The sequence below is a fragment of the Castor canadensis genome, chromosome 7 (genome assembly GCF_047511655.1).
Source record: "Castor canadensis chromosome 7, mCasCan1.hap1v2, whole genome shotgun sequence".
Taxonomy (NCBI): Eukaryota; Metazoa; Chordata; class Mammalia; order Rodentia; family Castoridae; genus Castor; species Castor canadensis.
The window spans coordinates 94,312,602-94,340,580 of record NC_133392.1 but is presented as its reverse complement, the minus strand read 5'-3'; the positions used below and the strand labels follow the sequence as shown (position 1 = coordinate 94,340,580).

Genomic DNA, 27,979 nt, shown 5'->3' with positions numbered 1-27,979 from the left:
TTTCTGTTAATTAAAAATAACAAATGACAGTATTGTCAGAGAGGAGTTGTACTCTCAGTAGTAGATGCCACCAGAGCCTGAAAATCCCTGACTTTGGGGAAAACTGAACTCTGTTCCCCAATCAGCAACATCTGCAATATGAAAAGGGGACTCGGGAGGTTAAAACCAATTTCAGCTTGTCAGTCTCTAGGCAAATGCTGCAGAATCTTGAGAACAGCTTGTGATGGAGTTGTGGTGAATGGCAGGAAGCACAATCAGCCTTCCGGTTTGGATCATTGAGAATAATGGGATTTAAATTTTTTATTCGTTTGTTATTGTTTCGTTTCATTTGGGTTTTATTTGGTTTCAGTTCCTTATTCTACGTGTGGTGACACTTGAAGAAATATTCATTTCTGTGAGCGACATTTCCTCCTGTTTCAAGAAAACTTCATGCAGGAGAAGTTCATTGTTACCATCTGTACTTGGTTTAGAAGAGCTTTGATTAATAAGGACCACCCTATTGTTCATTTGTCTGACATGTGGAAATATTTGTAATCTGTTTCTGGTGAGAGAGAATTCAGCAAAGACCTGGCTGGACTTTCTAACCCACATTGCCAATGTAAACCAGCCTCCTGAATCCAGAGGTCAGTGGGGAAACAAACATAGGTGTTTTATCCTGCTCTCTCACCCTCCCCACACAGCAACACCTGTTAGAAGTGAGGTTGAAATGCTCCTGTTGCAACTCTGAGACAGAGACCCAATTCCAACCAGAAAGAGGCTGTGATGTGTGGTGCATAATGAGAGCTGGGGACTGCCCACTGTTACACACCATTATCATTCAGATCAGGAAAGAAAATGAAATGGTTCAAGCAAATAACAGCTGTTTTTATTCTGCTTTTCAAAGATTCTCTTAAACGACTTGATCTCATGGCTTTTATTTAAGGGGTGAACACCCAATTGTAAACATAGAAGCGATGCATTCTCATGATGTCAGTAATAAAAGCATGTATAAAGCAGCATGTGTATTCTGGAAAGCTAACTAACCATTAAAGCCAAGAAACATAGTCTGGCACAAATCTTATTATATGTCCAACAGGACTTGATGGTATGCACATAAGAAAATGCAATGAAACAGCGGGAAGGAAGAAAGAAGAGAGGGGGAAGAACTGGAGGGGTCCAGGTTGCAGTTCCTTATCTGTAAGATGTTAGCAAAATTAGAGAAAGGTGAAGCTGCCAAGACCATCTGAGAAAGGGGTTAGCATACCAAGTAAAAATGAAAGTGATCTTGCTTCTGTTGCATTACAGAATCATCTCATTGCATTTTTGCCTATTAGGGATAAACAATGAGGCTGTTACACAAGACTCACACAGGAAAAAGGAAGAGGACCAGTCTTCCTTATATCAGGAGTTCAGATCTCATTTGGGGATGTATATCTATTGTGTTTGTAATTGCTGTGATCATTATCACAAGTATAGGTCTAGCTCGCTTGAGGAATTCCACAGTACCACACACTGCTCAACAGAAATCCATAAAAACAAAATTGTATGTAAGGGAATTTTGATAGAGTAAACCTTACACAAAGCCAAACTCTTAGATATTTGTGATTTTTCACTTTTACAAAAATGCAGCAAGATTATAAGCAATCTCTCCTAGATCTACATGAGATGGCAATACTCAGTTTTTCAACATATTCTTTTTTCAGTATAAGTAGCATCCTTTATTAATTGGTCATTATATTAATAAGAATAGAAACAAATCATCCTTTACTGTGCTTGGTAATAAAAATTTTGGTGTCTTAGGAAAATAAATGCATTCATATACATATAAAGTTTACACCTAGTGTTGGTTATGAAGCTTATAAATTATAGCATTAAACCAAAAGATGAATTCAAGAAGCACCTTAAAATTGAGAATCTACTGTTTGTGTGTTTAGATGTGTGATTTAAAAAAAAAAAAAAAGAGGTATGAAAATGTCAGCTTGATAGATTTGCTACTAAAAGATCCTTGTTCACCTGTGCATAAAACACAACTGCCCCCAAAGGTGTGTACATTTACAAATGCAAATTAATCTTTTGCCTGCCCAATGCACGAAGTATAATGGATTTCAAAACTGAACAACATAAGCCACTAAATACAGAATTGTTTCAGATATCGCTGCCAAAGGAAAACTATGATGCATGATTTGGGGTTCTAAATTATAGCTGTGTTTTCTGCTCTTATATGCTCATTAGTCTATATGGAAAGAGCCAAGAAAGCAACAGTTCATACCAGTATACGACTTTCTACTTCTTTGAATCATATAGGAAATGATGCTGGACCTTACGCTGTTCTAAAATGGCCTTTCCAGTTTTGTTAAAACAATATTTAGACTGAACTGCCAAATTTTTCATTAATGTGAAAAATGGTGATTCCATTTACTTGTGTTAAAATGCACAATAATATACACTGGTCCCTGGTGGCTCACACCTATAATGCTAGCTCCTTGGGAAGCTGAGATTGGGAGGACTGAGGTTCAAGACCCACCCAGGCAAATAGTTCATGAGACTCTATCTCCATCTCCAAAATAATCAGAGTAAAATGTACTGGAGGTGTGGCTCCAGCAGTAGTACCTGCTTTGTAGGTATTGAAGTTCAAACCCCAGTTCCATCAAGAAACAAAAATAAAAGCATAGTAATACACACACATAATTGATTATGTTTTAGCTTTCCAAGCTGTAAACTGCTCTGGATTCCAAAGCTCTATAGTTTTTTTTTTTTTTCTTTACTCTTTGGGACCTTTGTGATGGTCATTTTCCTGCTAGCTGGTGCATACACTACTAAGATACAAATAGAAACGTAAAAACAATAATGAGTGACAGGACACCCATCACTCAGGGTACACACTAAATGCACACACTTTTGTACCAATTAGCAGTTCTGAATGTCTGATGAATGAATAAATGGTTTTAAACTACTCCTGAAATAAGTATTTTGAATTTGCAAATATATACTGACGCATCAAAGTGCATCAATTAGGCACCTAGGGTACAGCTCTAAAATCCAGAGGATCCCTTCTGCAACAGCACATTGGATGGTCACAGGGCAATGAAAACATGAACTCAGCTGCCAAATGAATAACAAGTTGGGAGGCTAATTGCCAAGTGACTTGGAACATCTGCGAGTGAAAATATCCCTGTACCAAGGTTTGCTACTGTGTTGAGAACAATTACTGTTTCTGATTTTTTTTCCTTTAGATAAAATACATTTCTTCTGAGAAGCAGGTGTACCAATGACTGTGTGAATTTTCATTAATCAAATCACAAATGGACACCCTCCTCTCCCCTGTTTTTTTCTAGAGCTATGCAAAATTATAACTTCTTAGCATCTCAAAGAAAGACACATGCCATTTGTTAGCAAGGGAGTCTAAATTTCACCTTCCCACTCCACCAGGGTTCCTTGTCATCCAAAATCATGAGAGCAAAGACACTTTGAAAATCTGCCCTTTTAGCCTCTGCCTTTGGTACATTAATATCTCCAAGATGTTGGTTGCATGCTTGAGCAGTAAGAAGAACCTGTTTCTCAAAGGGAAAAGGGACCTGGGAACAGACCCAGATGAACAATAAGTTAGTGGACAGGTCTAGGAAACTCTGAATCGGCAGCACGTTCCAAAGCTTGCTAACAAAGCCGAGACTATTGCGTGAGCTCTCCATCAAAATCTGCTCAAACCGGTTCCATCATTAGAGATTCTAGAGCACTGGTCTTTTTCATAAACCGGTATTTTTCTTACATCAGAATTCATTGCACCGTGCCAACAATTAGCATTATGCTTTTGTTTTTGTTTTTTCTTTATCATAATCGTGAAATGTACTAGCTAGCTGAAAAAAAAATGTAAAGAATTAAGAGACAGGAGAAATCTGCATTTGAAACCATGCATTGAATTTAGGTTCCCATTTAAAGCACTGAGTGAAACAAAGCTACTCTGCTTTCACAATGCTGATTTTGATTTTGAAGTGCATTCTAGCCCACGTGCTATTCTTTCCTTCCTTCTCTTTTCTTTCAATTGTCTCGACTTTCCTCCGCATATCCACAATGCAGATTAGAGTGGCCTCCAAGCCCCAGGCATCAAAGGAATTAGGTCAGACCCAGAAGAAAGCAGGTTGCGAGAAAGAAAAAAAAATTAATAAAATAGAAGCTATGCCAGCTTGGAACTTCTGTATTCCTTCAGGCAGACTAACGAGTCCTGGCCTTAGATGTAATAGTATTAAGTAATTGGTATGGGGAAGAAAAAAGCAGAGAAGATGTTTGAGAGACCAAAGATTTTAATGGTATTACCAATGTGACGATGTGCTGAATTTACTTAAAGCCAGTCTGCACATACTGCTTGAGTAGGCTCGCTTCTCAGCCTTAAAACAATATTCACAGTTAAAAAAGAATTCCAGGAAGAAATCCAGTGCAATATCTGATTTCCTATAATCTAGATCTTTTTAAGAAGTCATTTTGAATTTGTGTCTCTCACAAGGTTAGTGTTAGCATAAATCATTTGTATCCGGGAAAAATCATTTTATGTTAGCATGCTTGATGCTTATTTACTCAAATAGCATTGTTTTGTATTCTTTTGGGTTATTCGAAGGACAAAAAAATAGAAAGATTTTATTAGAAGATGTCTATGCTTAGTTCATTCTCCAGATGACCGTTTTAGTTGCCATGATTACTCCTCCAAAATGATTGGAGGAGTAATTCACGTTCAACCTATCACATTATCCAAGGGCATTCTATGAATAGCAGCAACTGAGAGCAAGTTCTGGCAAAGATACAAAGGCAGGCTATCAAAGTCAGCAATACCATTCGAGAGTTTGCCAGAGTTGGCCCATGCAGATGAGGCTATTTATATGTGATCTCTCAAACTATGGGAAGTATTTTGGGAAAGATATTTTTCACAATGCTTCGATTAGCCATTATGTGTTTTCTTAGAATGTTAAAGGTTTTCTTGCATGATGAAACAAACCTTTGGGTGACATCAGTCACATTTACACATGCCATCTCATTTAATAGTTCCAGCAGTCCCAAAAGGGAAATACTGGTGTCATTATCACCTCCGTTTGTAATAAGAAACCATGACATAAGGCATTAAACACCTTGCTAACAGCCCTCAGTTTGTAAGGTAACAAAGACAGAATTTGAACTTGGTATCTGAATGAATTTCTGGGTTTTTTTTTAATCTCTTGAACAGTTTTCAATTTTGGGAAAGATGAAGCCATTGGCATCTGAATGTAGAAAATCTCAGTTCCATGATAGCTCTCAGACATCCCTTCAAAAAATGGTATCATTATCAATTATTATTCATCAGTAATATCAAGGGAAAATGTTATTCTACCTAACATATATGTGTTAGACTTCCCATTGCTCTGACAAAAACAACTGAAGGCAGAAAAGATGTGTTGTGATTCATAGTTTCAGCAGTTTCAGTCCATCATATGATGGTGGGAGAGCAGGGTAACACAGAACAGCTCACATGGTGATCACCAGGAAGAATGCGGTTACCACCTCCATTCAGGATGGGTCTTCTCTCCTTAGTTAATTGTCTCTGGAAACACCCACAGAGATACAACCAGAGGTGTACTTTATTTATCTCCTAGGTAATCAAACTGACAGCCAAGTTAACCATCACACATATATTAAGAGATTATTTCATATCAGATACACATACATTTTTCAGGTATATACTATCAGAGATACTATTATTACCTCCAATTTGAAGAAAGGAAAACTGAAGCCAAGAGAGGTTGAGTGACTTCTAGGTTACCAGACAGAAAGAGCACGAGCCAGGATTCAGTCCCAGAAAATCTGTTTCCATAGGCAGCACACATAACCAATAACTCTGTTGCTTCCCCCAAGTCATTTTTGACTCAATCATTGTATCACATTTTGCATATCCTATGCCTTTTGTCTAGAATGACTTCTTTTCTTTACCCTACCTAATTCTTGGCTCATACTTTTTTTTTTTTTTTTCTGGTGCTGGGGCTTGAACTCAGGGCCTTCACCTTGAGACACTCCACCAGTCCTATTTTTTGAAGGCTTTTTCAAGATAGGATCTCATGAACTATTTGCCCTGGCTGGCTTCAAACAGCCATCCTCCTGATCTCTGCCTCCTGGGTAGCTAGGATTACAGGTGTGAGCCACTGGTACCTGCCGCTGCCACCTGGTGCACCCTATCTAATTCTTATTACTTAGGGCTTACAGTTCAGCTTTTATGTCAGACTTCCCAGAGTCACTGTTCTAATTTAGGAGCCTTTCTATCTTCATAGGTTAGTGCTATCATATCACCTGTCGTACTTTGTTGTACTAATATACTTATCTTTTTCTCCCATGAGACTCTAAGCTTCTTGTGAGAGGAGACTCCAACTTCTGTGTCTTTCTATCACAAGCAATAATGCTTGTCACATAGCAGCTATCTCAAAGAGGCTGGATTTATGAGTGGATAAAAAATAAAATGATTTATAAATACTTGGTTGAAATAAGATGGATGTTTGAATAAAGGATGGTTGGATGGATATATAAAAAGAATAACTGACAGAAATGTATGACTCAGTCCCAATGTGTGTACCAGTTTTGCCTAGACATATTTCTAAAAAGAAATATTTTTTAACCCAGTCATTTCCTGCCTTATCATAAAATGCTATGTTTTTTTCTTTTGTTCCCTAAAGTGGCCATTACTGATGACTCATCAAGCTGGTGATTAAATTTGCTCTTGGAAATTTACTTTTATTATTTATGTATCAAAGCTTTTGAGCTTGATTTTTACTCCTCTTAAGTGAAAGGGGACATTTGGTCCCCTAGTTGCTTTTGCACAGAGGAGAAGCCCTCCACTTCCCTCAGCCATTTGTCTGGCAGGTGCTGCTGGAGGATTTGGTCTCTATTACCCCTGCTCGATTTAGCAATGAAAGCAGCAGGACATTCTAAACCTATGGCCAAGTGCATATCTTCTATTTCAGAATAGACGTATCATCCTGATGCTCATGAAGAAGAGACCACATAATACTTTCAAAATTACGATTACCAAAGTGATCAAACCTGCCTGGCAGAACTAAATAAATAAATTGCGGTTTCCTCATCAATGACTACAACATAGTAGGAAAATATTAATTTCACTTACCAAAAAAAAGACATGAAAACTGTAGGCTTACCAGTAGGAATTGCAATATACTGTTAAAGGTTAGTGGCTCATGCCAATTATCCTAGCTACTGAGAAGGCAGAGATCAGAAAGATTTCGGTTCAAAGACAACCTGGACAAATAAGTTCAAGAGACTCTATCTTGAGAAAACCCTTTACTAAAAAAGGGCTTGGATGGAGTACCTCAAGGCGTAGGCCCTGAGTTTAAACCCCAGGACAGGGGAAAAATAAAATAAAAAATAAAGGTTAGGGAAGTAGCTCAGTGGTAAACACTTCTTGCCTAGTTTGTACAAGGTCCTGGATTTCATCCTCAGCACTGCATTAGTAAATAAATACATAATTAAGTGAATGAATAAATAAATGAATGAATGAATAAATAGAAAAGCATGCTTCATGAAAGATTTTGAGATATTTATAACCAGAGAGAAATAATCCATTGTTTTGAGAGTTGCTTTGGACAATGATCATAAAATCTTAAAATGAAAAATAGATAAAGATTGGCTTTCTACGTGAAGTCAGTGATTTACTGAGTTTAGTCAAGAAAAGGAGTTTCCCAGACTTCTTTTGCAGTATCAGCAGCATACTGTTTTTTTTATATGATAGACTATTTTCCACAGTGATATAACTTACCACTCATTATCTCATCAGATATTTATAGAATGCCCATTGTGTATCAAACACTCATCCAGTCACATAGAGCAAAGTGTCTTTCCTGACTCGTGATTAAATACCTTGTTTTTCTCTTGCTCTGTTTTTGTCTCCGGTGCTTTTAACTGTGGACTACATATGAAAATTTAGCCAGTTAAAATCTCCCAACAAAATAACACTGGGGACAAAATAATTAAATTTAATTAATAGCCTTAGTAGTCCTTTAGATTATATAAACTGCTAGAGAACTGAGTCAACAAAATGGTACAAAAATTCAAAGTTTTGTTTGTTGCTACCAAATGGTAAGAAGAAAGGCTGAAGTCTTTCCATCTTCTAGTCGCAAATTTTGTTTAGTCTATTGAATATGTGTTTAAAAAATGTAGGTACTTTCACTGTTTGTATCTAATATGTATCTACATATATGTGTGTTTATATACTGTTTATGTATTTGTTTATGCATTTTTTTAATCTATGACACTTATTCACTGGAAGTATACTAAAACCTATAAAGGTTACAAACAGCAAGAAGGGAGGGAGAAAAGCAACCACATTTTCACCAATGTATACCATCGTTTGTATAGCAAAGAAGTCTGTGAAAGTGGCCTGACAATTCTGCTATCTCTCTCTCTCTCTCTCTCTCTCTCTATATATATATATATATATATATGTATATATATACATAGATATCTACATATATCTAAATATATATAAATATATATCTACATATATTTTTTTTAAGTCGCCACTTTTAAAGGCTGCCAAACATAATCTTTTGAAAGCAAAGTAAAAATTATATGTTGGAAAATGTGGCTTACCAAAACATTCTTTACCTCTGGCTGCTGCTCTGAGTCGTCTCAGGTTCTTAAATCTCATTGGGATGCTTGGTAAACACACTTCACCTTTCTCTCATCTATTACAGGGTAGAAAGAGTCCCTTTAACTGCAGAAGACAGTAAATCACAGTTTGTGTGGTGGTTCTCAGAAGACACTTAAAGAACTGAATTGGATGCTCTACATAGCACCCTTGCCAAAAGAGTTCGGAAATGACTTCCAGCTTCCCACAGTAATAAAATGGCACTGTTTGGCATCTTTAAGGTAATAAAAGTGATTTTTTTTTTCCATTCTAGTAAATGAGAAGAGAGGCCTGGTTGTTTGAAAAACTGATTAAAATTCATGTGTTTTCCTCAAATTATAGAGCGTGATATGAACACACTTAGGTGAACTTCAGACCACCTCAGAGCATTATTACAGACGCTCTCTGGGGGGGAAAGAGGGGATACTGGTCGGTGGGTAGAAGGGTGGCTGGGAGGCCAGAAGGATGGCCAGGTGCGGTCAGCACTGTGGCCATGGTCGATAGGTGGCGCTCTTCCCTCTGAGTGGGTTGGACGCCTTCTGAGAAGGGTCACGCTGGAAGGAAATGCCTTGGACGTTCCTCAGTGTTTCTGGCACTGTTGAACCGCTGCTGAGTCTCGTCGCAGATTTTGGCTGTATTTTGGTGATGGGAAAATGTCTGGAAAACAGGTTTCGTGGCTTTAGAAGGAGGCATATGAACGGCATTACCATCTTTTGTATACCAAACTTAAAAACTCCATTGTTTCAAAAGAGAATTTTTTTTTCATTCCCATTTGACTCATGGGGTCTAGCAGGAAGTTGGATCATCATTCATTTCCCATCTGGTTATTCACAAAGCATCTGCACCTTTGTGATTTCTTCTAGGCTACACAATGCTACCAACAGAAAACAAACATTTGATAAAGGAAGACCACCTTTTAGAAAAAAAAACTGAAATTAGATGCTTGTCAACCAAAGGCATGAAACAGAGCTTTCTGCTTTTTATTTCAACAGTACTAGAAGTGGGAATTATAACTGTTTTAACCAGAAAAGACAAAATTAATACTTTTTACATACAGCCCAACTCACGTTTGTCTTTGTTTATATGCTGCAATTGGAAGGCTATCACAAACAAATTAGTAGTATCACGGAAGAATTTTTAATGACTTGCTGATTTCAACTATTGCCAAATACCTTCATCTACTCATCACATTCTTAATTAACAGACACTAGTGTGTGTGTCTATGTAATCTTTTTGTTGAAATTATGCAATAGTGGCCTCCGTAGGTAAGGGCTAGTCCATTAAGTAGACAAAACTATTAAAGAGCTTTAAAAGATTATTACAAAAGAAGCAGGATGAAGGCACACCCAGCTTAACAATAGTGTGGAGGGAGGGTTCCCTAACAAAAGATGGTAAGAGGAAGGGGAAATATCACTGCAGACCATAATGATGGTCTGTAAACACTTAAGTACATGTTTTTTAAGCCTATGACAGCTGGGTTCAACAAACAAAGAAGTGGATGTAAATGCTAATGCCATTTGCTCGCAAATACTCCCACTGAGTGTGACCCACATTGGAGCATGCAACTTGAGTGGGTAAGCATCTGTGTAAAAAGAAGTGTTTCTTTTAGGGCCTGGTCCTGACATGCGAGGGAGGTAACATTTCTGCAGCTAGTCCTTGACCTTCACCTTCATGTACATTATTTACCTGATAAATTTGTGGTCTCCGGGGCAGAGGTTTAAGAATGAAAAGTGTAGGCCCTGATAAGCTACTGATCATAAATTATGACACAACATGAGTAGAGACCAACAGTTAGCTTCATCCTTTTGTAGTAAAATATTCCTCTCAGTATTTTAAGTTATGAGCTCTTCAAGCCCAGGGTCCATATCTTATTTAACTATGCACAGGACAGCTAATAAGTATTTACCGAATACTGACAAACATGAATAAACATGAAAATGAGTATCTCATGTTTCTCTTTGCTAAAATAGAAATAACTTTACTTGCAGCAATTATTTAAGGATGGGAACATTTATATTCTTGATTTTTTAAGGATAATAAATTAATCCATAAACACAGAAACTGTACTGTCCGTATACTAAACAATCTTTCTTCTTAAAAATTAAAATTAAAAATAAATGGCTAGCAAATTCAATGTCTCACCTCTTTCTTATATTAGAAGCAACTTGCTGAAGAGTACATAGCTGTGCTTAAGCTTGTTCCCTACGTACTCTAAGCTCAACTTATCTACTCATCATCTAATGTTACAAATCTTCTTGAATACACATGGTGCATGAAATAATCAATTTCCTTTGAATAATCCTAACTGTGATTTGCTAATTGTGACCCTTTGTTAGGTGGAAAACATAAGGTATTTGTTTTTGTGTAGTTGATAAAATTCCATTTATCCATTACAGTCCTGGCATGTTCAAAATAATCTACTAAATGAAGGGATACATCTGAAAATATCCAAGTTCTCTTTATTTCACATGCCCATTTACCTAATGTTACTGGTTTCCTTTTATTTCACCAGTAGTTTTAAATTAATAGATAGGCTAAACATTTCCTGTAAGGGAGTAGTCCCGAAAGTTGTCCTTACATAAGAAGCATCTGTGACTATGTATGTAGTAAAACAGGTTCTTAATTGAATGCTTCTGGAACAGGCTTAATAGATCTGTCATGAATCCCAGGAATTTGCACATTTCTAACAAGTTTCTCAGATAATTCTCAGGAAAAGAGTCCTTAGAACATACATTAAGAATCACTACTTTAAGAGTTAAGGAGATTTTTCTTTTTATGCTGTGCTGTATTCTAGATACAATAAACATCTTCCTTTACTTGAATTATGTTTTATGATTGCAGCTAAATCTGCTGTGACCTATGAAGAGTACTATGATTTTTTTAAAAACCATCTAAAAGGGATAGAGATAAATGAAGAGTCCTAAATGTGATATTTTTTAAAAATCCACGTTCTGATTAAAAGAAAAACATTAATTGATAGTATGTGATTCTAAGTTGGCAAATCATTGTGATGGTAATTCACGGTCTTTTGGTCATTAACTTTACCATCATTTTATAAAATAATATTCAAAAGCTTCCACTACAGTACTTTTGTTTATTGCTTGATTTTGCAGTTTTCTTTTCAAAACATTCCATTAGATTCTCATATGAGTTTTTCCTATAACATTGAAAAAGAATAAGAGCAGTGAGATCTGTTTTCTTTCCTATATCAATAATACCTTACTTTAATCTCCTTGAATGGATTGGTTCTCTCTACAAGTCCTTTCAGCAGTATGGGATGATGTTGTTGGGGTGTAGTAAAGGATACCCCAAAGTACAGCATGCTGAGTACTTTGAATTAAAGCATTAGAAGTACTTCAGAAGCAAGGACCCTTGCTGACTTTCTCCTGTCTTCCTTTCTCCTACTCATTCCTCTTTTTCCCCTAAGGCAGGCCATAGAAACTGGAGTTTCCCTTTCCCAAAGTGAATCATAGAAACCAGACCCCAAACCAGCTATATAACCTAGAATTATTACACCAACATTACCCCTATCTTGTCTGATAATAGGTCATAACATGCATTTCAGAAGAGTTCCTTCCCCATACCTGGAAAGAAGGAGTGCTACACAGAGGCCAAGAAGAATCTAAACAAACAGGTCTTACAAGGTTTCTCACCTTCAATGTATTAGATCACAACTTTTGTCCTATCATTTTTCTGTATAGCTGCCCATTCTACACCAAACTTAAGCATAAAAATACAGTTTTCTCTGGATCATTGAGTCTTCATTTCTAAAACTTCTATGTCATATAAAATTTACTGAAATAAATTTTTATGCTTCCTCTTGTTAATCTGTCTTTGTTACAAGGAATGTTAGCCATTATTTTATGATAAGAAAAGAAAGGTATTGTGAACACAATGTCGTTAAATGGTCAAGATAGACAGAGAATCTGTAACGAGTCTCCCATTCTCCCACAGCAATATTAGTTTACTTTTCATAATTTGAATTCTAGACTTGGTTTTCTTGTGTCTAAGGTTGGTAGATTATTTCTTTAAAAAGCTTTGCAATATTTCTGATTTTTTCTTATTTGAATACTATTCTGTGATCTAGCAATTTTTATAAAAAAAAAAAAATCAGTAGTTAACAGGCTGCATTAGGAAATTTCAGTTAATATTATCCCCAACTGACACTACCAGTCAAGTATAATGCCATTCTGACAATATCATTTCTATTTTTATTTTCTTTCCCTTGCCTTTTGTAAAAAAAAAAAGAAAAAAGTATATATATGTGTACTTTAAGAGGCCCACTTGAAAACAACTAATAGTAATATTCAGATGTGAAACGTTCACTACCTTTGAGTGATCTAACCACATTTATCTGAATAATCTAGCTCACTTAAGACTGAAAACTTTCCTGTTGTCTAAGAAAACATGGTGTCCAATAATAACTATGAAATGTATTTGCTAGGGCTAAAGTAAGACAAAATGAACCAGCATACCTGCCTTTCTTAAAGTAAACGAAAAGAGAGTTGGGGTGTGTGGCTAAAGTGGTAAAGTACCTGCCTAGCAAGTGTAAGGCTTTGACTTCAATCCTCAGTAACTCTAAACAAAATTTTTTTTAAAAACAAAAAGAATAGAATTTTATTTTCAAAGTTTTAAGAGGCTAAAAAATGGAAGCATTATTTTAAAATATATACTTTATATGCCCTTGAGCCTGGAAACAATTATAATAAAATTTTGTGGGAGAAACCTTCCACTGTTTCTGTCATGGAATTTCTACAATGCTTCAAATTAAACTCCTATAAATCTTAGAATTGAACAAACAGGGAAATAAAAATCTCATTAAATACCTGTCTGTATTTAGACTAAAATATGTATTTGGGTAAGATCTCAAATCAAATTTTCTACCTTGTCTAGGTTGATGCATGAATCCCTGATTTTCAATTCATAGCAACTTATAAAGAGAGATGCATGCTAAAAAATGAATGTATACTTTGATCATTCCTTTTAAAATGAAATCATGATAATTTTTACTCAGTTCTCCACACCAACACATGAATTTTCCCACAAGGAAGTATGCTAATTTCTTCAAATAAATAAACATTTAAAAGGTCTTCTGCACAATAATGATGGACTGAAAATCCAGGGATCTCCCATCCAAGTACGTACCAGGCCTCACCCTGCCTAGCTTCCAAGATCAGAGGAAATCGGGTATGTTCAGGGTGCTATGGTTGAAGACAGAATCCAGAAATCTGATGCACTTGGCCAACAGCCTGCCAGGTAGTGGAACGCGATGTCAAAAATGGGCAAGGAAACTTCCTATGGTAATTTTGGTAAAATGTAAAGTTCACCCTTATGACTCTTTCCTTTCCTCACCAATCTCATGGAGAAAGTATTTTTTATCTTCATAGATGTCATAATTGGATATTTATAAGTATTTTGCAAATTATTTCTTTGTCCAATGACAAATTCAAAAGCATCATCCACCTTTGGAAAATACATAAATATAGCTCTAGACAGTATTTTCAAATGATGCACAGAGTTAAATACAAATGCCTTTTTACCTTTAGGCAAAGTTTTTTTTTTAGATGAAATTCACTGAGGAAAAGACTGACTCAGGCTTTAAGAATGAAAAATACTGCTGTACAGGAAAGAGGAGTCACACAGTAGTTTTAGTCCTTCTAATCCCATCAGACTGGACGCCTGTATGTATGTTTCTCACACCAAAAACATATGGTCCTACTGCCTTCTCTGTCTTTTGGGAGTATATTTCTGAAAAAGAAAAATATTTTTGGCCTACTTCAAATAGTCAAGGGATTAGATATAATCATAACTAGGTAACATTTGTTGTCTGACAGACCTATAATTAAAATGAAATTCATAATTCTTTTGTTCTTAATAGTTTGTCATTAGTTCCAAAGTGAATTATGGAGTTCAGATATAGAAAATGCATTTAAAACATCCTGTTTGGTAACATTAATAGCACAATTCTCATCAGCATATTGGATACCATTCTCCCTTCAAAAATCTCCAGTTTCATTAGATGTCTGTCTCCTGTGCTTTAGTTTCTGAAAATTCGTTGTTGTTCTAAGTAGTTTATCCATCCATCCATCCATCTAAACATGTATATCTCTACATCTCTCTAGATAGCTTCTAAAACTAAAGGAAAGAAGGCTTTTCAAATACCGTACCAGAACACAAACAAAAGCAAATAGAAATTGTAAGAAAATAAGTTTAGCTTTCAGATTTGAAACACCTCTACCCATTGAATTGATTTCGGCTCAGTATGATCTTTCATGTTTCCTGAGTTTTCTCCATGTTCTTTTGATAATGAGATAAAATGCATTGTTTTGTCCTCCAAAGTTACAGAATGGTGTTAGCACAGGAATCTTGATTCGAAAATCTCTATCTGGCATAATTATGCATTCTGTCCAACGCTCCATGGATGGGTAGTCAATGGCTTCACTCACTCAGTGGGTGCTTAGGGGAAAGACCAGATGCATCCAGTAGCTAAAGCTACAAAAGAAGCTCTTCTAGGTCATTGGTGGAGAGTTCACTGTTATTGCATGCTTGCTAGCAGCTGCTTCTTTTTGAACTCAAGGTTATGAAAGATGAAGTACATTAAATGGTAAATCATTAAATATCAGCTGAGTAAAAGCATGGTGATGCATTTCCTTGCTGAAATCACCAGCGTCTGTCTTCTCACATGTAAAGAGTTGCTCTTTACAATCATGCAGTGCAAAATGACAGAAGGGCCAAGACAAAAACCACACAGGAAACCTCAAATAGCATCTTTTGGGTTTGCAGTTTTTGAGTAAATGATCATCAGCAAGTATTCAGCAGTGGAACTGAAGCACAACATTGCATTTAACACAGCTATAAAATATTTAGCAATGCATAATCCATTTAGAGCCTCACTTTTTCTCACATTGTATGCTTATTCTTCAGGAAAAAAACAACTGTTGAAATTATGTCCACCTAATACCTTAGACTTATTGCAAAGCCTACAATTTGCTGGTTTCCTTTTACTATTGATCCTCCTCTTACTTATGGGGATGTGAACATCATGACTGGAGATAACACAGTTTTGAATACTGATTGAAAACTGAAATTGTACAACGGTGGATGTTTATGGTAGGGTTTTAGGACCATTCCGGAAAGTAGACTCCTCTCATCTACTGGAATTAGGCAGCAAAATCCTTACAAATGGCAATTACAGCTGCAAAAGCCCCCTCTCATCTTAGATGTATAGTAGTCTGATCCCAAGCAGCTACCCTAAGACGAGGGTCTTTTCTTCTTCTCTTAGCTACATGTCCTTTCATGTGCTTACATCAAAGGTGGATTTGTTGTGTCCACATACTGTTGGAGCTATCACTGTTGTGTCATACTAGACCTGTATTGTAGCAAGATACTGAGGTAAGCACAGAGCATCTCAGTCACATGTTCTTTTCACCTGCCCTGACTTGACAGTCCTGCAATAAAAAGCAAATGAAAATCTAGAATTTACTTTTAGGTTCTGACTAGTCATCTCTCCTTGGCATACGTCAGATTTCGGAGAATGCTGCCTTCAAATTTGGGGGAGAAAAAACAGATTATGATCTACCAATCATTTTTATGGCACATTTATTTTGAAAATACATCTTTTCATGTCTTTCCCATACTATCTCAGTTGGGAACATATTGCTTTCTATACAATATCAGAAGAAAATCTAAAAAAAGAGTTAGTAGTTTTATTTACAGACTCATTTCACTCAACAGATGAAAGAAAGAGTTTTCCTTTAATTTCTACTAAATGAAATCATAAAATTATATTAATCATAAAACAGATAAAATGTCCAAGGGGAAATTGTCACTAACATTCAACTTATTACAAAGATGCCTGAATCCTTAAAAAGAACACTTATTTTTATGGTTCTCAAATTTATTTTCTCATAGGGATTGTAGGATTTTAATAGACATAGACGTATGCTTCATTATACAAACACATGTATTTTCCAGTGTTTTATTAATTAGCACCTACATCACAGAAATATTACTTGCAGTAACACTATTGTTTAGCAAAGAAACAATTATACTCTTGTAAGAAATTAGAAGAATCTTGAACATCTTCTTGTGTGACTTGAGCAAATTGTCTGCTGTGCCACCATGTTCCCATCAGTATTTTGGGACTGATAATGCCTATCTCACACATGTGTGGGAATCAAATCAAGTAACACATGTAAACTACTTAGCATCATACCTGATGTATATTAGGCTCTAAGAATAAGTGAAATGTTGTTTTTGTCCTAAAACACATGCACTATATTTTAAATCTATACTTTGTCATTTATTACAGCCTGCACCCCTGTCCCTTCCCCTATGCATTTATCATATAGGACTCCTTTTTAATTTCTCATCTTATGTGTTTTAGCCACTGGAAATCTTTCAGAGAGCAACCAATAAGAGCAACTTGCAAATATATTAATAGAAAACATATATAGCATGTAGTTACCTCTTCTGGGACATGAATAGACAAAAACAGAAAATGTCACAGAGGTGTCATGTTTTAGAAGAAATATAAATGTGGTGAACTGCAGGACATGATTTTATTAACATGAGAAAGAAAAGACAACAATTTTGACAAAATTAAACTTAAACCTGTGAGAAATGATTATCCCCATGTTGCCAGCTTTTAAGATTTTACAGGCTTATGATATATTCAGGTCAAACTAAAGATAGACAAATATCAGTTAGTGGCCTTAGAAGGTGGATTGAGCTAGCAGGCAGGCTTGTCCAGGATTCTTTCTAGAACGTGGAACCAGGACCTATACCAATTATTCAATGCTGTCTTGTTATTGCATTAAAACATATATTTTCAGACAGCCCAGAATGTTCACTAGACATAACTGAGAAATTTAGAATCAGAAATCTTTTGTGTAACTGACAGGAAGGAACTGCCGTCAGTAATAGTGAATCTGTAACTCAGATTCTGAATACTGAATAACGTAGCAAAATTGCAAACAGTATTCAGCATCTTCATCCATTAATTTCTTTTTGTTTTTTAATCCTCTAATGCTATACATTTATATATACATACAAACAACAACAATAAAGAGTTAAGTGTTTCCATGTTCAAATGCTACCTGAAACGTAAAATGAAACCACTTAATTAATTCTTAAACCACTTAGGTTAATTTCATTAGAGACTGTGTCATTCAACAAGTCATGTCATTACTGAAGCCAAGGTTAAATTGCCCCTTTTAAAAAATATATAAAGCCAATCTTGATAGAGCTTTACAAAAATAATAGAAGTGACCAATCTTGCCTCACTCTTACCTGGAGAAAAAGTGATCTCTTACTGATATATCTGGCTTTCTCTCTAGTTAGTTATTCTCACCTATAATAGTTACAAAGCTTCAAAGAACAATACATTTTAGCATTTTATTGCACACCTCATTTCATAAGGATACTTCAATTTCTCTTCATTTCTGGAAGATAATTTTGTCACTGAACATTCCAGACCTGTGTTATGTGAAAGAAATCACTTGCACAACAGCATTTATGGAAGTCCTGAGATCAGATGTCAGAGAGTTTCCCAAAAAGGATGAGGCATCACCATGCAAAGTGCCATCTGTTGCTTGTCTTCCCGACAGCTGTATCTCTTGACCATCACAAGAGTCGTGAAGGAAGTGCACAGCCGTCAGACACAGAGGAAAATTCCATGTTCATCTGTGAAACACCATTGCTTTTAATTGCACCATAATGATTTTCTAAGAGACACAATGGTATGTAGTGTAGTCCTGGAGCTGATTTAAAGCACACAATAAACCACAGTGCAGCTGAAAAGCTGATTGAGACTCCTTAGTGCCAGGAAGGTTTTTGTCCTACATGAATACTTAAGAGCATTTTCCCCAGCCACTCTGTCCACAATCCACTTCTACCAAAAATAACTGCATCTATCATTGTGCCTCGGCAGTTTAAAATGTAAGGGTGCATTTTAATTTCAAATATCAAAGAAGTTAAGCCTTGGCTTTATTTTTATACTACACAATTCTAAAATAAGACAAGTTCATCACTGGGTGAAAAATCTCACTGTCCTGATTTTTTTTTTTAAATTCTTAGCACTAACATTTTTGTTCTTACCCTTCAGTGTAAAAGTCCATCAAAGTACTTTACATTTTTACCTCTTACAAAACATTCTCTGACATAGTAATTGCAATGGTGTTGAGATGCTGGAATTGACTAGTCAGGCATCGAGCTCCTTGGTGTATCTTTCTCTGTCTGTCTGTCTCTCTCTCTCTCTCTTTCATGCCGAGGATTAAACCCAAGACCTGTGCATGCTAGACAAATGCTCTAACACTAAGCTACACTTCCACAACCCTTGGTTTCTTAATGGGAGCAATTAATATCCACACTAGTACTACCATTATTTGAGGACTCACTAAGGGGCATTTCTCCACTTAGTATATAAGTTTCAACTTAAGATGATCTCAGTCAAAATGTCACTTTGTGTGAAAGTCTAATTCTCTGTTCCGAGAATTTGGTTGTCAAAATATGATGAATTAATCAGCAGAGACTTTCTAAATACTCCCTTTTCCATTCTATTCTGAAGCATGAGAGAGACAGAGACAGAGAGGGAAATTTCAAAAGATCTGCACTATCACATTTTTCATTTACCATCATTATTATAATAACCAATCATGATCATCTATATACAAAACACGCACACATATGCACACACACACACACATACAGGTGTGTGTACCCTAAGCTCTCATTTCTTCATCTACTTCTGGTTCTCACTTATGTGCACACCATGTTGTTATTACCTTTACTTCTTCTCAGTAGTCTGGAAGCAAGAGCAGACATGGGACACGTTTATAAAAGGAAAATCTGTGCTAAACTTGTTTTGGGTATACTTGGGCTCATTCTCTCTCTCTCTCTCTCTCTCTCTCTCTCTCTCTCTCTCCCCTCCCTTCTTTTTTTCTTGTAGTATAGGGGATTGAACCCAGGACCTCACACTTGCTAGGCAGATGCTCTACACGTGATCCATGCTCTAGTCCTTTTGCTTGTATTTTGTTTTTGAGATAGGGTCTAACTTTGCCTGAGCTGGTCTCAAACTCATGATCCTTCTATCTCCACCTCTAGAGTAGCTGGAATTATAGATGTGCACCACCATGATCCCTGGTTATATTCTGTTTTTAAGAGGAAAAAAAGTTTGGCAAAATGAACCCACAGTCTATGTAGGGGAGAAAAAATAATTTTCCTCACAAGATTCCATCACAAGATTCATGGCTGATATCCTATAACAAAGGCCAGAGTAAGAAGAGAAAAACATACAAATGTTTTTCACCGACTTGTCTGTATTTGGAGAGCAAGAGTCAAGGAGAAAGTTTACCTTTTGTCCTTCATAGGACACTACAGATAGAGAGCTGGGCCAGCAAACATTGGTAAAACAATGTTTACTTTTTGGTCAGTTCTTATCAGTTGTCCCAAGATCTCACCTGCAGGCCCTAGATTGAGCCACCCCATGTTGAATGCAGAAACTAAGGGGAAAAACAGATTTTCCTCATCCATCACAAGGTTTATGACTGACAACCCTTCAACAAAAGGGAGATTAACAAGTGAAAAGCATAACAATTTATGTAATTAAAGTTTTCTATGGAATGGAGCCTTCAGAAAAAGACCCCCAAATACTGTATATTTTTGTGGGCAGGCTTGAGAAAAAATGGATAGTTAAGTAAAAGCAGGAGATTTGAGCTAGTGGGTAACCTGTGGGAACCTAAGAAGGCTATGTGTTCAAGATTCGTCTTGGCCTCCCAGTAGAAGCTGAACACCAGTCACAGGAGGGTCTTATGACCTTCTTTTAGGAGAGGTAGATCAGAGAATTTCCTTATGACCATGTTTCAGGGGAGAAAGGTGGGAAGTCAGAAAGAACCCTTTTGCTTCTATGGTTTCCTGTTTTCTTCAGCTTAAACTAGTATGTCAGTAAGTTTGGGTATGTAGCTCAGTGTTAGAGGTCTTGCTTTACATGCATGAAACTATGGGTTCCATTCCTAACACTGGAAAAAATAAAATAGCCCTGATACCTAAAAGCACTGATTTTTCAAGAAAAAAAAATCTGAATTATCTATCTAGGACCATAAGCACTCCCAAATTTGAAATATACTCTTTTGAAATCTACTGTCTATATTTATGAACCATTCACAAAACACTTCAAACAATGACCTACTGTTTGTGGAAGTAAGGCTTGTCTGTGAACCTGTCTTCCCGGTTCCACCACTTGACTTACTTAAATAATTGTAAGAAATAATAGTTCATTGTGCTTCACCTGAGCTACTCTGAACTTTTTTAAGCCAATAGCTATGTGCACTCTAACAGCAAATAGATATTCTCTTATTTAAGATAAATTGCAAGTAGAATTCAGGAGGTATAAAGGAACCACAAGGTTAAGAAGCAAGGTGTTGGGGCTCAAAAAATGGATACCCCAAAATATGGTACTTTGGCTTACTGAGTCCTTTAAACTGCAGGACATTAAAAGGGCCTCAGAAAGTGTCTCTAGAACCTTTTCCTGCCCTTCTATCTCGAGCCCCTATTTCTATTCCCCCTACTCCCTAACCAGCAATTCACAGAAAACAGAATTCCTCTTCCCCACAGCAGGTCATAGTACTAGAAATATTACTCTAGCCTTCCACTCCTTTCTATATAGGGCATAAAAACATGCTCTGACCTCTTTTGTTTGATAGTACCTGGGAGGTCCTGCCCACACCTGGGAGGAAGGAATGCTACACAGAGAGATTAAGACTCTAAAGATAAGCCTTGCTGGGTTTTTCCTTCTCTCTCCATTACCATCAGATCACTTCCTTTTGTCCAATCACACTGCTTTACCTACTGCTGGTTCTCATCTATTTGTGTATAGTTTTGTTGCTACTACTCAGAGGGGTAGTACACATTTCTTCATCAAACAAAAATAGTTTTTCCCTGGGTTTTTGAGTCTTCATTTTTATGGTTCCTGTGTTATGTAAAACTTTAATTAAAATGAATTAGCAACTTCTTCCTGTTAACCTGTGTTTTGTTACAGGAGTGTGGCTTAGGGGGCCCTTATGACTAGGAGGAAAAGAATCACTCCTCTCAACTTCTACAAAGCCCTCCTCTATGTAGCTTGGTAATTTGGGGATGAAGGAAGAAGTACATTTTTCTCAACAGTCAAACTCTGTTTTAGGAATGTTTCTTATCCTAAATCAGTAGTCAGGCAGGGCGACAGACAGCCCAATCTCAGTTTGTGACAGGTCCTAAGATGCTCAACTCTCACTCCTGCTATTTGCAATCGGTTCCAGTAAAGAATGCATACAACAAAGGTCCAGTTCCCTCAGCTGTGCCCCGATCTACACTACTAGGGCCTTTCTGTCTCTTAAAACAACGGTTATTTCCACACACCAAACGCTGCAGGCTCTGTGGATGCTCTTTCTTGTCTACAATAAAATGAGAAAAACAAGCACTATGAAACTATACACAGATATAAATGGAGCAGATGCATACTGAGTGCTTCACATAGCCAGGCATTGTTTGGAGTAGTGGAAGTAAAGAAGGGAACAAAGGACCCGAAGCCCATAACCTCGTGGACTTTGTATTATCGTGAGCAAAGGATTCATATAGCCAGGTAGGAAAAAGTCGTTGAAGAAAAATAAAGTAAGGTAAGGAATGGGGAGAAAGGGAAGTGGAGAAAGGGAGGGCTTGTCTGCAGGAGGTCGGGGAGAGGGGTTTGAGCCAAGCGGTTAGAGAAGCCCCGCCTCTGTGGTCAGATTTGAGTGGAGAGCTCCATCAAGGTCCCAGGGAATAGATTTCCAGTCAGAGGTCCCGACCAGCAAGCACAAAGGCAATAAGGTGGGAAAGGGCTTGGCGTGTTTCAGGAACTGGCTGTTTCTGAAGGCCTCTGTGGCGTGATGGAGTAGAAGGTGCCAAGTCTTCATTCTTGAAAAGGCTGTCGTGCAATTCTGAGAGTGGCTTCCCTCCCCACCACCACCCCCAGCCTTTACCAATGCTAACATGTCTTTTCTTTTAAGAAATGATGTAAGATTTCAGTGCTAGTTGTTGCTGGTGGTTTTTTCTTTTTTTAATAGCCTAACTTGGCAATATAAAATGTTGGCAACCTTACATTGTTTTTTCTCTCTCTCTCTCTTCCCCCCCCCCCCAGACTGATTCATGAAATGCTAAACTCTGTTAAGCACTGGCTTAAGACATGTGCAGGAAGTGCCAAATCTCCCTGGGTTCTATCGAATACGACATCTTCACCCACTCTTAATTTTAGCACTTATTTCTTATTTTTCAGGTTTATTTTGAAAGAACAAGAAACACTATTCCAAAACTTCACATTTTATACGTTTGGCTTATTTTGTTTTAACATGAACAGGCAGTAGTAAAATTTATCCCTGATTCTTTAATAAAACAGCATGTCATTGACACAGGTACGGGAAGTGGGACCCTCCCAAGATCTTTTATAATCTGACATCAGAATTAAATTGGGATGTTGAGAACATCTGGAGCACTCCCTCTTCTGTCTTCCTCCTAAGTTTTCCAAGGAATAAATTTGTTTTGTGTTTGTGTTTTAAGGGTAAGTTTGGGAGCTGGGAGCTTTCCCTCTCCTTTAAGAGAAAAAGAGAAAAGCAGATATTTTCAAGGGAATTGACTGCTAGTGGCCAGTATAACAAAGAAACCCCACTAAGCCTATCCACAACCTGACAGAATGAAAAGTGAGTCCAGAGCTGCCACTCACCACAAATCCCCATGAAACATGTCAGGAAGCCAGCTGAAAGCCGGGGAGAGGTTGCCGCTGAAGGGCCACAAATGTGGCCCCCAGAGGATCTTCAGGTCCCATTCAAATTCAAAATGGAACAGCGGGGAGGGATGGAAATTGGAGAGGAGGGAATTAGCAGCCTTGTGATCACTTTCAGGGTTATGATGGAACTGATTTAAAATGCAAAACCGCATTCCATTGTAAACACAGAGACCAACTGGAAACAGAGAAGAAATAAGATTTCACTGGGTGATTTTCAATTTTAGGACTGAAATGGGGACCAGGAAGAACAGTACTATTTATTTTTTCCAGAACTGAGATTGCCTGTTCTTTTTCTTAGGATAAGTGAATGTGGACTGATATATTACTTCTTTGGGTTTCAATGCTAATAAGGCAAACTTCCCACAGAATCTGACAGAAAGGATGAATACCTTGCCCTGCTGATGGTTAATTTGTAGTGGCATGTGTATTTCTTCAGTGTTCATGAAGTTCTCTAATTCATCAGCACACAACTGGGCTTTTTTCCTCCCTTTAAAACAGAATGAAATGCCGAGAGGGCAAGAGGTTTGGGGTGTTGTTTTATTGGTCATTTTTTTCTCTACCTTGGGAACAAAATTGTGCTTCAGCAAATAATTTAGTACTGACCACACTTTAAAATGTTTATTGCTGTTGAATATGCCACAGATGCATCAAGCCACAGAGACGCTAATCTATCTCATGTATTTGAAAGTCCTCTGGGAAACATATATTTGGGCTGACTGCTGAGTGAACAGGACTGTTAGGATTATGGAGACCATACATGGTGAAGAAAAGCAGCGTGGCTTTTTGGACTGGAAAGTAAACAATAGGGTGATTGTCGGCTTACACACTGAGCACTGGAGCCAACAGCCCTACTGCTGAGGAACTGTATGTAAAAAAATCCAGGCTCAGCAAGCAGTCTTGAGGTTTTCTTCTTAAAGTTGGATGTTGTCAAGGATTCAGATGAGCCACCCCAGTGAGTATGCAGGAAACAAAACAGGATATTCTTGTTTAAGGGCTGCTTTCTATAATTATGTTGATTTTTTTAATGCAACACTTGAACTTTTAAAAACTCAAGGATGCATAAGAAGTACTCCAGAGGAGAATAAATCGCTGGGATTTTTGTCTTAAGTGAAATGTTATCGTGTGTTCTTAACAAAATTAATGTGTTTATATTTGGGGTTAGTCCACGAATTTAGTGTACTTAGACCATGCCTAGTTTGTCTCCCCCCTTCTCCTTGTCACCCCCCACACACACATACACACCCAGGCCTATTTTCAAACAGGAGGTCAAGTTGTCTTTGGAACATCATATTTCCTGCTTGGAAAAGGCACTGGATTGTATAATAGTCTGACAGGAAAGTTTCATGAGTACCAGGATTTTCCCCGGGAAGGCTGCGGGGGAGGGGTGTGTTGCATCTTTAAACTTCTTCCTTTGAGCTGTCATGAGCGGCCCTGTTGCTGTGTACACAGACGCTTCAGAATGGAAAGAGCTAAACTAAACTCTAAATACCCTGCGGAAAAATGTCTTGGAAATGTGTATGCTGAGCTTGCTGGGGACGTTGTACTTTTATCTGTCCTTCCTCCCTGAGGAAGGAACATCTGGCAGAGCTATGAGCTGGTTAAAGCTATCATGCTCCAGACATCCGGTCACTTCTTTCCCACCCGAATATCAATTCTGTGTATTAGATGAGGGACGTTACATATTTGTATGCCAAGAAATTTGATTTTTGTGACAATAATTGGCCCTCAATTTAAGAAAATTACTTTGTGCTCCTTTTCTTTTATTTAATCAAAATGCCATGCAATTTCCTAGTTCGCTTGAATAATTCTCATAATTTTACAACACAATGAAAGGATTATAGATTAGCGCAGGTCACTCTCCATAGCCTCCTTATTTCTCTAAGATTCCAATCTGTAAAAGGTCATAGACAGCATAATACTTCCGGGCCAAGGACACCACAAGGTCCCTTTGCTGGGAAAGCTGGCCATCTCATTCCAATGGCAGTGGGCCTGAGTTTTAATCACTGTGATTCAACAGAGAAAATGTAAGTAAAGTAGTCAACTCTCACCCAGGATAGACAGAGGCTCCTTAGGAATGCTGAGCTCACGCTGGGGACCCTGTGGAGTACTTTAAAATGGCATGGTGTTTGGGGATCAGCCTGCCCAGGATTGAATCCACATTCTATCATTTAAAATGCATATTATTTAACTCTTTTTTTCCTCCTTTTCTCTTCTGTAAAAGCAAGACTATACTTATTCCAATTATTCATCAAGCAACAAAACAAAATTCAGCAGCTTAAAAGAACTATTTGTTATTTTCTCTCACGTTTTTGTGAACTCATCTCCAGTAGGATATTGGGAACAGAATGGATAGTTTTCCTGCAAAGAAGGGAACTCTACCCAAGTTTCCCATTATCCACTAAAAACCCAGGAACCTGGACTAAAGATGAAAAGAAGTTCAAAGCAATCTATGAAGTAAGCATAGGAGATAGCAGGCCAATAGAGATTTCTTTAGTGTAGGAAGACATAGCAGGGAGAAAGGAAAAAGGAAGAACAGGCTAGTAGCACTTTTTGACAAGCAGTCCAAAGACAGGAGCTAAGGTGGGGCTCATTCCTGGGCTATTTATATCTTCTAATTGGGCTGGGAATTCCAGCTCAGGATTGGTCATCTGGATGTATGGTCACCTAGTAACTTTTCTTTTATCCTGTTTAGTACCATCACCCAAGCATGGACAATGGGGCTGAGTTGTCCTTTCATTCAAAAGGTCTTAGGACATGACTGTTTGTTCTTTGTGGTCTTTTTTCGATTTTAAGTATTCATCCTGGTCACAGATTTAATCCATTCTTGGATTAAATTACTCATCTAGGGGTGTTGTATCTCATTTAACATCTAAAGAGAAGGGAGGTTGATGGGAGGAATCAGGTCTGTACATTTTTTTACAGTTGACTGTTCTAGTGATTTTTCAGTCTTAGTTCCTGGTTCTGTCTCAGGTCCTGGACCCAGCTTGTTATTATTTTTATATGTTTTCTAATTTCCCTTTCACCTCACCCAAGCTATCCTTCCACAGAGTGACTGTACACTCTTGGATGGATTTCCCTTAGGGCTCATCACTCTGGTGCTGGCAGTAGAGATAGAGTCCTGTGAAGGCTTGGGAGTGCCCCATCAGTCTTTATTCCCAAGCTGTGGGCTAGAGCCTGATGAGGCTAAGTTAGCATGTGGGCTTTCCGTGTTGCTTGGATTTTCTCACACATGGAAGCCTTGTTTTGACTTCTGAGCTTGCATTTCAGGGCTTTAAAAGAACAAGGCAGAAGACAACTAAAAGGATAGCTAGGATCCTAGTGTATTATCCCTTCTGCCTCACTCTATCCATCAACCAAGTCAATAAAGCCAGCCCAGGTTCAGAGAGAAAGGATTTAGACGACACATCTCAATTGAAAGTTGTAGATAATGCCTTGCCATCCTCAGCCCAATCCAAATACCAACCACACAGAGTTTTCTAAGCATTAAATGAATTAATCTATAGGGTGTACTTAGCTCAGTATCTCACACACATAATATATGTTCAATAAAAGTTAGCCTTTATTTCTTAGGTCAATGTTTCATTTTCCTTCATTGTATTTATCACTTGATATTTACCAATGTCTGTATGTATGTGTGTATTATCCCTTCTATCCAAGTATAATCGTCAGAGCCATAGAAATGTCATATAGTTCTTTTAAGCCGCTGAATTTCAGGGTGTTTTGTTATGCTTGATGAATAATTGGAATAAGTATAGTCTTGCTTTTACAGAAGAGAAAGGAGGAAAAAAAGAGTTAAATAATATGCATTTTAAATGATAGAATGTGGATTCAATCCTGGGCAGGCTGATCCCCAAACACCATGCCATTTTAAAGTACTCCACAGGGTCCCCAGCGTGAGCTCAGCATTCCTAAGGAGCCTCTGTCTATCCTGGGTGAGAGTTGACTACTTTACTTACATTTTCTCTGTTGAATCACAGTGATTAAAACTCAGGCCCACTGCCATTGGAATGAGATGGCCAGCTTTCCCAGCAAAGGGACCTTGTGGTGTCCTTGGCCCGGAAGTATTATGCTGTCTATGACCTTTTACGGATTGGAATCTTAGAGAAATAAGGAGGCTATGGAGAGTGACCTGCGCTAATCTATAATCCTTTCATTGTGTTGTAAAATTATTACATACCTGTAATCCCAGCACTCAGGAAACTGAAATAAGAGGATCATGAGTTTGAGGCCAGCCTGGGCTACATTAAGACTCTATCTGAAAAAATTAAAGACTGGGAATGTAGCTCAGTACAAGCATGTGCTTTTATTCTAGCACTGTCAAAAAAGGATAAATGTCACTCATATGGAGCAGAGTTATGTGATAGTTGAGATTGAACTCAGGTCCTCATGTTCTAAGCAACTGCTCTACCACTGAGCTACACCCCCAGTTCTCATATGAAGCAGTTTTAAGCTGAAAATTGTCCTGAGAAACACAAAATGTATAACCCAGGCCTATTTTCCTCCCAAAATTGGCACATAAGAAAAGTATCTATTGTTATTTATAAGGCTTAGAATCTGTC

At 37.5% G+C, this 27,979-nt stretch overlaps 1 protein-coding gene across 4 annotated transcripts in view; it reads left to right on the top strand.

Moving 5' to 3' along the window:
- Positions 1 to 27,979, top strand: part of Adgrl2 (adhesion G protein-coupled receptor L2) — a 620,387-nt gene that overhangs the window by 88,833 nt on the left and 503,575 nt on the right. For all 4 annotated transcript variants that reach the window (XM_074079630.1, XM_074079629.1, XM_074079627.1 and 1 more), the window contains one exon: positions 8,697 to 8,871. The gene's annotated coding sequence lies outside the window, so the exon portion shown is untranslated. The remainder of the gene's footprint in view (positions 1 to 8,696; positions 8,872 to 27,979) is intronic.